This window comes from Plectrocnemia conspersa, unplaced genomic scaffold, assembly GCF_051122295.1.
Source record: "Plectrocnemia conspersa isolate PC_06_02 unplaced genomic scaffold, ASM5112229v1 ptg000011l, whole genome shotgun sequence".
NCBI classification, from domain to species: domain Eukaryota; kingdom Metazoa; phylum Arthropoda; class Insecta; order Trichoptera; family Polycentropodidae; genus Plectrocnemia; species Plectrocnemia conspersa.
In genome coordinates, this window is record NW_028277175.1 from 21,343,048 (window position 1) to 21,353,257 (window position 10,210).

The following is a 10,210-nucleotide window of genomic DNA, read 5'->3' on the forward strand; positions in this document are numbered from 1 at the left end:
TTACTGAAAGTTTCTTTAGCCAAAATGTTCCCACCGAGATCGTAGGAATAATCTAACGGTCAACGGATTCGAGAAAATGACAGTAAGGCACTATTCAACACTAAATAGAGACGATTGACAGAAGCCCATCTCCATTGAGAATCAAAAATCATCGAATGAATTTAAACAATTGTGAATCATGTACATACAGTTAGAACTTGAAAAACTGCCATTTTATAAGCAATATGACGCCAACTGCTATTGACGTCATATTGCTCGAAAAAGTAAATTCATTTGTGAACTTGTTATTCCGTTAGTATGACAATGGCATGAAACATAACCGATGAATATTTTAAAAATAAGAATTCTTAATAACACTGTTGTATCCAAAGGGCTAAATAAAATAAAAATGAACTATATGTAATAGTTCATTTAAGCAGATGTAAAAATATAGGAATTAGAAAGTGTTTTTTTTTATATTAATTTTGCCATAATGTTGATAAAATATGATATTTATTATTTAGTCAGATATTTTTTATTTTGTACGAAAAAAAGGCAGCCGGTCAAATGAGCGCCGTCATATGAGCGCTGCGTCATAAGAGCGAAGTATGCACCTGGACAGCGGTGAATTAGTCTAAAATAAATGAAAAAAAAGGCTGACGAGCCATATACCTGCCCTATAACTGTACGCATTTATTACAAGTCGAGTCGATAATTATTTGTCAATCTAATGAAACATTACAGAACAAATCTAGCGATAAATTCAAAATCAGCGTTTCATTTTAGTACAAAATATATGTATATCGTACGTATGGGGATGAGGAGCCATGCACGTAATAATTAATAAATAATAATGTTTTCATTGGCTAATCGTTTTAATCATCATTACGCTCTGGCACATAAAATACTAATTTTACCGCCTATAGCTCATGAATTTTTATTCTTTGTAAAATTCTCACAATTTACATATATTTTATATACATAATTCCTAAAATATTCATTACTTGATTCTCTTGATTTTGCTCTCTCATGACGTGCTCTCTTTTGTCAAACGCTCATATGACTGTCTGCGCATTTGACGCACGCTATTTTGTTACAGCGCTACTTTGGTAAACGCTCTTATGACGCAGCGCTCTTTTGACGCACGCCTATTTGTCCGCGCTCATTTGTGACGTTGCCCGAAAAAAATTAACATCGCTTAAGTAAGAAATTACTAGACGAGGTTATTTTTTTAAATTTATTTTATTTTAATATTTTTTTGATATGTGTTGTTTAATTTATTATAAAAACATCGCAGATCGAATTTTTTTAGAAATTAAATCTGTTATAGTTTTAAAAATGTTATGTTCAATTTTACGCTCATTACATTGGTTATTATTTTATTAGAATTATTTTTCTTATTAATATATTGTTTCTACACATTTTTTTTATAAATATGCAGATTAACCAAGGCGTTTTAAATAACGTCTCATTCACAAATCTCACCACTATTTATTAACAATCTACCTGTGCTTTAATTAACCGAAGGTCTGCTTCTCGAGGGTTCAACGGCAAACCCCAACGCATACATAATACCCACTTATCGCCGTTACGCCGCGATATTATCTCCGAAACGACGGTCCTTGGATTTCCTCTCGGAGAAAATTCAAGAACAGGAAAAGGAACTCCAGCGTCCGTTTCGAGTGTTACATGGCGTGTAAAGCTGCGCGCAAAACTGAGGGTAGGTGATAAAACGCTACGAAAATACGTGCCGCTATCGCGTATACTACATCACTGTCGGAATTCATGATGGATGCTGTGCCGAATGAAATATCACTGTGTGTCCATGGTTGAATCTAACGCAACACTCCGGTTTCCTAACGTAATTGGGACGTGTCGGACAGATAGATTTGTGCAACGTGTCAAACCTAATGAAACAGTAAGGACCAGTGAGGACCAAAAACAAAGGTTCAAAGGAATGAAATTAGCAAAAAACTGGGTAAAAAATACATGAAAATAAAATATGAAATGACAAAAAGCTACACGAGGCGTGACACCAAAATTATTATGTGTTGTTTCATCATATTTTGAGAGAATGGCAAAAAGGATCAAGTGTGATACAGATGCAGTACATTTAAAAATTCATTTTTTAATATTCACATTTTTATTTACCAAATATATTTGTAATACCCGCATAAAAATTAACATAAATAAAAATCGAATTTATTATTTACATTTTAATAACCTAAAACAAGGCGTTTAAGCTAACCGTGAAAAATGAAAACATATAACGTAAAAACAAGAAAAAATATTTTGATTTAATAGTAGATGAAAGCCTTTCCTTTCAGTGTCATATTATTCACGTAGTAAAAAAAGTATTGCAATATTATACAGATTCCAATATATTCTGTCAAGTGTTACACTTAGGGTCATTTATTATGCTTCCACAATCACTTCACATATCTCACGTATAATAAATTGTCAAATATTTTTTTAATTATTTAATAATAAAAAAAACATTACAATATATTTAAACAACTTTATAAATATTTGTTACAATTATGGTTGTCTTTATCGTTTTTTTTTATTTAATTTGCTTAAAACTTTATTTATACGTTGTTTCATTTTCATTTTTTAACAATATATTTTAAATGAATATGTTACCAATAATTTTTAATTTATTTATTATAAAACTTCAGTTCAAACATAACAGACTGAAGATCAATTCACATTGGAATAAACGAAAATGTCCAAAAAAGATTTCTCAGATACTTGCACATGAGAGATAGTATAAATAGTCCAGTCAAATAAGGGTTTAACCTCGGAATGAAAGATAACAAGCTGAAATTTTGCACAGACCTTTGTTTTGGCGTTCTAAATATATGGTGAAAAGTCTCAAAAGATATCGTGTCTGCTAATCAAGATATTAAAGGTCAAAGGTCATAAAAATCGTTTTTTTTTAAATATCTCGCCTCTTTTGCGTCGCATGTCATTAAATGTTTAACAAAACTTATAGAAAATAAAAATTTCTACAAGTTTGTTGTAATTTATTTCTTCGTATGGTTAATGGTTTTCGAGATATAGCGCGGGGAGTGGGAAGCGCGCATCCGTTTATAGGATAACGCTATGTAAACTACGGAGCCAGAGTTACCTGTACATTCTTCCACAGTTTCGTAGAAAACATCGCAAATTGTTATCTGCTGAATGAACCCATCTAAAGCATTATAACTTTCAATCTCTATATCTTCAAAAATCATCATCGATAATGCCAAAAGTAATACGTATGGCCTCTGATACTTCTTGCAAAAGCGGGACCATCCAACATTTTGTCGACAGAATTCGATGCATAAATTGTACTGAGAGCTTCCTTGATTCCGCTTCCATTCATTATATACCCTATGCATCCAATAAAAGACATAAGCATATGAAAGCCTCCTAGTTTCACAACTACTCTGGACAAGTCTGAGCTAGCATCTGAAGCTGCTACGATTTCACGTGCTTTTATGTACAACGGCTGATCAAAAGTTATTAAGAATGTTCTTTGTTCATGTTTCTTGGCAGTGTTTATAGCACACTGTAATGTAGTGTAAATTGTGTCCATATTACTCACAGGATGATGAATAAAAGTAAGAAACAGAATCCGAGAAGTTACAAAGTTCTCATTGTTTTTTGTAAGTTGTTCAATAAATCCATTCCACCCTGGCAACGGTGAGATATTTTTCCACTTTCCGTACTTCCACAACTAATCAACTACATTAAATATTTGTTCGGTTAGTTCTTCTACATCATTAAAATTTTGAACTTGAATCTCTTGCTCAATCCGGGTACGACATGATTTTCATACACTAGAAGGGGTATATGTGATAGTGCTGCTAACTCTTTTGCACTTGGTTTTGTTGTAAATTTCTTTATGCGGTCATCAGATATAACTTCAGATTTTGGAGTTATTATTTTTATCATTCCCATTATATGAACAGTATTATAGCCATCAAGAGTATAAATATTTTTCTGCATTATCTGCTGCATACTGTACTAAGGCACTTGACTATGATGGTTGATTACGAGGCTGTGGGTGATAAACAGCTGAAATTTAACATTTTACAGTATCACTATATGAAGCGAAAAAACCTAAACTTGACAAAACATCCAAAAGTATTTTTGGATGTTTGGCCTATCTGTATTTTTTCTATGAAGAAATACAGATAGGCCTATTAATAACTGCGAAGAAAAGGACCGTTTTCGTATGGAAGTCATTATAGCATGACTTATAGCCGTGTATTTCGTTTTAAAATGCCCCGTCTTTCCTTTTCTGTTCTTTATAATAACTTCTTGCAGAAAATGTAATAAAGTTTTCGGAATTTCTTCATTAATATTTTACTCGGGGGCGGATAAGACTTGGTCTCAACAACAGAAGATCGAATATCTTCTCTAATAATCGCCGCAGCAGCTTCCATTACGCGCAAGTGTTCTTCTTCCGAAGTGCCTTTTTTATTTTCATACCAAGCTATGGATAAAACTTAAGCTTGAGCATCGCGAAAAGAAAAAATAGGGAATGATCCAATCTTCGTTATAACTATAATATCAGTTAAATATTTTTCTCTTAATTTGGAAATGATCTTCTTATCATCTGGTACATAATCCGTAAGGACATCTCTCAACTCTTTCAATTTTTTCGCACAAATTTCTTGTCGAGCAATATTTCATTTTTAATTCCTAATAATACAATGAAGAAAGTAATAAAATTATGGTTCAAACGACTTGCCGAGACCACTTTTTTCACGATTGTTTACTTTTTCAAAGCTTATACCAAGTTAAGCAGGTAGAAATACTCGCTGGATTCTATAAACGGATGTACGCCTCCCACTCTTCGCGCTATATCTCAAAAACGGTTAATGATACAAAACAAATATTATAACTAAACTTGTAGATAATTTTATGCTTTACAAGTTTTGTGAAGCATCTAATGACGTGCAACGCATAAAACGCGAGATATTTGCAAAAAATCAAATTTTGTGACCTTTGACCTTTGATATCTTGATTAGCAGACACGATATTTTATGAGACTTTTCACCCTGTCCTTAGAACATCAAAACGAAGGTCTGTGCAAAATTTCAGCTTGGTATCTTTCATTCCGAGGTTTAGCCTTTATTTCGCCTTATTTGACTGGACTAAAATATTATCCATTTTTATTTCACACAAAATTCTTACTAGATTTGCTTGGATATGATTTCTTCGAGTCGCATTGACAAGTGTACTTTAGACACCACTTATATACAATTTTAAGATTCTAGTCAGCATACGCCACAGTTTCCTTTTTTTATCCATAAAACACGCACACTAAACTAATACAATCGAATTTTATGAGTTGACAACCATCTGATGTGATATTATATATTTTTTTTATTTATTTATTTTGTGTGAAATGGACCGAAATGTTGACATCTATAGCTAAATGTGATCCAAACGAAAAGCTTTAAAGCCTTGTTCAGGAGTTTTGACTATACGGACTGAGGCTAGGGCCAGCTGTCCTAAAAGCGCGATTATTATTAATAATCTTTAGTATCAATAATATTTTTTTATTTTGTTAATATACATAGTTTTTTTCCCCACATATGTACTTATATAATAATAAAGCCTAAGGTACTTCACTATATTGGGCGCCATTATATATGCTTTAGAAACATTCGAAGCGATGTAATAGCATTTCAACCCAAAATTAATTATTCAGAAATGTTGTTCTATTAATAAAACTCGAGAATTAAGCCTGCTCGATTTTTCTAGTTGCGAAACTGAAAGCTCCTGTGCGTAAAGGAGCTTTGCACTTAAAGCGAGCGCCTCATTAACATTTCAGAATATTTAATGGTGCGCGCCTCCGAGGTCCGACAACTCCAGGTTCCGAGATAAATAATTTGCTTCCGAATCGAATATGATCTCGGGTGGCCGCACTATGGGCTTTTTCTGAACCCATTTGTTATGCGAAAAGTTGGTCGCCATTTGAATAACAAACCCAATGCGTTACGGCTAATTGAAATTAAAATTTAATCGCATAATTTATTTGACACCATCGGTTAGCGAACGACGCGGATGCGAATTGTGAATAAATCATTAATTTCAGCGGATTGATGAAAATTGCCAGCGTTGACAATGACCAGTATCGCATTCGTAAATATTTATTATTTTCTAGTGATTAAATTCTCGTATACATATATATATTATAATGTATCAGCAGCTTAACGCTCACACTCTGTTTATTCTACTTTATATTGAAATGAAAGTAATATTATAATTTTATTAATTATTATCTCTCTGACTTTAAGGTTTCCTGAAAAAATATCTTGCCTACAATACGATCTCGCGAAATTGATAACCTTACTCTAACTTTCGGGATTAAACTAAGCGACAGTCAACGAATAAAAGCTCATTACATTACTGCGAAAAGACTTTTTAACGCACTGTATAATGGAAGCGGTGAAAACGCCCCTTTTCCAATGTATAATAAAATTTATTTCGGTTAAAGTAGCATTAGTGATTTATTTTAAATGTCTTTTTAACGCGATGATGTTCGTATGGTAGTTGATAACAATAACACTGTATAGCAATTTTTTTCTTTTTGATACAAATATAAAATATTTTTAAGGGTATCTTTATTTTTTCTTTTACGGTTTCCAATATTTAAATATAAATGTTTTTTAATATAAATAGTATAAATTTATTTCGTTAAATATAAAAATGCAACTTAATTAGTTTTGAGTATTTTTTCAATACAAAAGTGTGAAAAAGCGATACCTTAGAGTTTAATATTATACATTAATGCTATATTTTTCGTGCGTAAGAAATTTTTTATCTTCTGCAATTTTAACTAACCTTTTAATTGGGCCAAGTATTTACTTTACTACGTTGCGGATTTGTTCGCCCCTGAAACATTTTTTGGCTCTATTGCAAAAAACCCGGTTACTTTACGGAGATGATCTTAATTAAGGCACTACTTTTTCGGTCGATGGTTGACCCGGAAAATTAAACGAACGACAAGAAAAAATTGACTAGGTCATTTGAACATCCCTCGACTGTTTATTTAATTATACCAATAGTGTTTAACGACTTGGAAAGTAAGGGCTAAAGCTTTTAAGCTTTCCAATTAGGTAAGTGGACACCTCATTTTATGAGATTTTCACTATTTGGAACACAAAAAGGAGACATAGCAAAAAACTCTTCATTCTGCTGATAAAACTATTCGTAACAAGCTTGATCAAAGATTAAAAGGATTTATCAGAGATTTCAAGAATGAAGTAATATCCAAATATATACGAAAATTAACCGAAAATGAGATACTAATTGCTCACTACGAAAATAAAAATAGTTTGTATATTATTAGAACGCTGATGTTTTTTTATTAATAATTATTAATATAATATTAATTGAACTACCAAAACAGAAACGAAAATAAGTATTTTTATTCAATTAAACTCACTTACCTATTTAATACTGTTTTTATATTTCGCTTCTTACAAAAACATTGGAAAATAGTTAAAGTAGTTACATTATTCAAACCAGAAATTCGCTAGAAAAATATTGATAACTATTAGAAGAACTAATATTGAAAAAATTGAAAGCAGTAAATAAAGTAAAATAAGAATTCCATCACATCGATTCGGATTCTTAAGCAAACATGCGATAATCAAACGAGTTCATAGATGTAATGGGTTCAACTCACAGCCACGTAATAATAATTTGATTATAATTCTGCCAGTATCCTCCCGTTAATCGCTTGCTAAACACCATAAAAACATTTATTTTGTACAAGATGCAATAGACAATGCGTCTTACTGGCGTAAAAACCGCTATTGTATGTTTACCCTTCGTTTTAACAACTTTTGAGGTGTGTTTATCTTGCAGTTTCACTTATTCAAGACATGAACATATTTCGTTTGTCTAATATGAACGCGATGCAATTGACCAACCAATTTCTGCATCTCTGATTTGAAGAGACGACTCAAATCAAGAGTATAAAATATCTGATACATCAGCAAACGATCAAATTATTTGAGACGAGATGGTCAAATACAGTCATGCGCATAGAGAACAGATGATCAAGCGATTGGAGAAGGCAGACAACCAGACCGAGACCAAAATCAAAATCAACGACATACACGAAAGACCTCAGCGGATTATCCAAAAGACATCACTTCTCCACTAGCTATTTCTGGTGTCTATTTTGGCTGTAAAGTTACGCCCCAGTTGAAAACGAATTTAATAATATCAAAAACGTGAGTGTTAAAGCCCAAAGCCCGATATTTTGAAATAACAATCTCAAAAAATTTAGACCCAAATGCTCACTTACAAACCGCAAGAAGAGCCATGAAAGCTGAAATGTGGTCGTATAAAAGGCTATCTTCCTATCTATCGATTACACGTACGAAAAGACTTTCACAAAAAAGATTTCTTGAGGATATTCTTGACGTCTGTCACTCTTGAAATCTAGAGCTACAGCATAGCGGATCTTAGCAAGGTTTTCGCCAGAGTGAAACCGATCGATTTCATGACGAGAATCGTAGTCTACCATTGGAGGTGGGATCATTCAACAGCGATAGTGGGTAACCGTTACATACCCTCGGGATGAGAACTAAACCCAAGTGCCACTCTGGTAGTCATCAAGTGTTTCACCCTCGCTGCGGTGCTGGATGAGTGCAGCGCCGCTGGAACGAGTCCACTACAGTACTGCTTAGTAAACAATTATGGTCTCTCATTACGTGAAGGTTATTGTTAGGTGGTTTTTAGTGAAATATAAAACGATATTATTGTATTAATCAAAATATACATAATTTATATAAAAGTTCTTTTGTCAACAATTTACCAATAATCCATTGTTTATATAAAAAAATAAAGCTTGTTAAGTCACTAATAGCTTTTATAATATCTCTGAATAAAAAATTCAAATTTCGTAGTAATAAGTCTAATAAATTAATGTTTAAAGAGGTGAAAGTCTATAGGGAAAAGGTCAAATGAGTATGGGGGATGAAACAAAACTTCTAATCCTAATTCGTTTAATTTAATCATAATTATTCGCATTATCATAAAGTAGTATAGCTGCAAATTTATTTATCAACATTGAATACTTCATGATTTATCTTTTAGCAATAGAGGTAAAAATATACAAATATTAAAAAGCATTTCGTGTATGCAATACTTGCTTTTGCTTACACTTCGCCAGCCATCCTTATCATAAAAAAGAGGGCGATAGGCCGTGGTAGCGCGGGCATTTCTATCAGTTAGTCGAACGGCATCTTCCCAGTTTTTATATTATGCAGTTTCCAGTAATTATATTATGTAACAACGTAACAAAATTACTGGGAACTGCTAGGTATTATTAGATTTGTCTGATAGCCAAGTAATTCCTAATGCAAATATATTCCTTTTATGTTGACACGTCGCGCATGTCATACAAAAATATCGAGCATGTCATATTCAATTTTTAAAATTTGCGCCGAAATATCAGCCGGTGGAATTTTTTCATATGTAAAGTAGGTCAATATTTCATTTAAGCATATAAAATGTACGGATTTAAAAAAAATTGTTACTACTGGTATTAAATTTTGTAATACCGTAGTAATTTTAATTAATACCGATATTACCGGTATAACAATTGTTAAATGACCACATTCCTGGGCTTATCATTTATCATTATCCTTATTGGCACAACAACCCAAAATGGGATTTCGCCTCCTCCAATGTTTTCCATATCTTCCAATCCTGTGTCAGGTTCCTCCAATTGTTGGCTTCAGCTGCACTGGCATTTTTGTTACATCGTCAAACCACCGATGCTTTGGTCTTCCGACCGATTTTCGGACATCAGGCTTGTTATCAATTGCCTCAGCGATTGGGTAGAGTCCATTCGTGCAAGGTACCCACCGAAGTCCTATTTTAATGAAGATTGATATAGCCTCTCCTTGAAAGAGAGTTCGTACTTGATCCTAATGCGTCACTCGTTGCCCACTTTCATCACGCCATATATCCTTCGTAGCACTTTTCTCTTGAATGTGTCAAGCAGTTGTTCGTCGGCTTTAGTAATTGTCCAACTCTCAGAATCATATGTCAGCACAAGTCTAATCAATGTTTTATTCATTTTGTATCTTCGTGCGATGAGTGTCCGCGATTCAATATGATTCATTAAACCGAAATAACATTTATTTGCTGACGCTATTTATTTTTAATCTCCTCACTGATGTTGCTTTTGGCTGTTACCAGACTTCCAAGG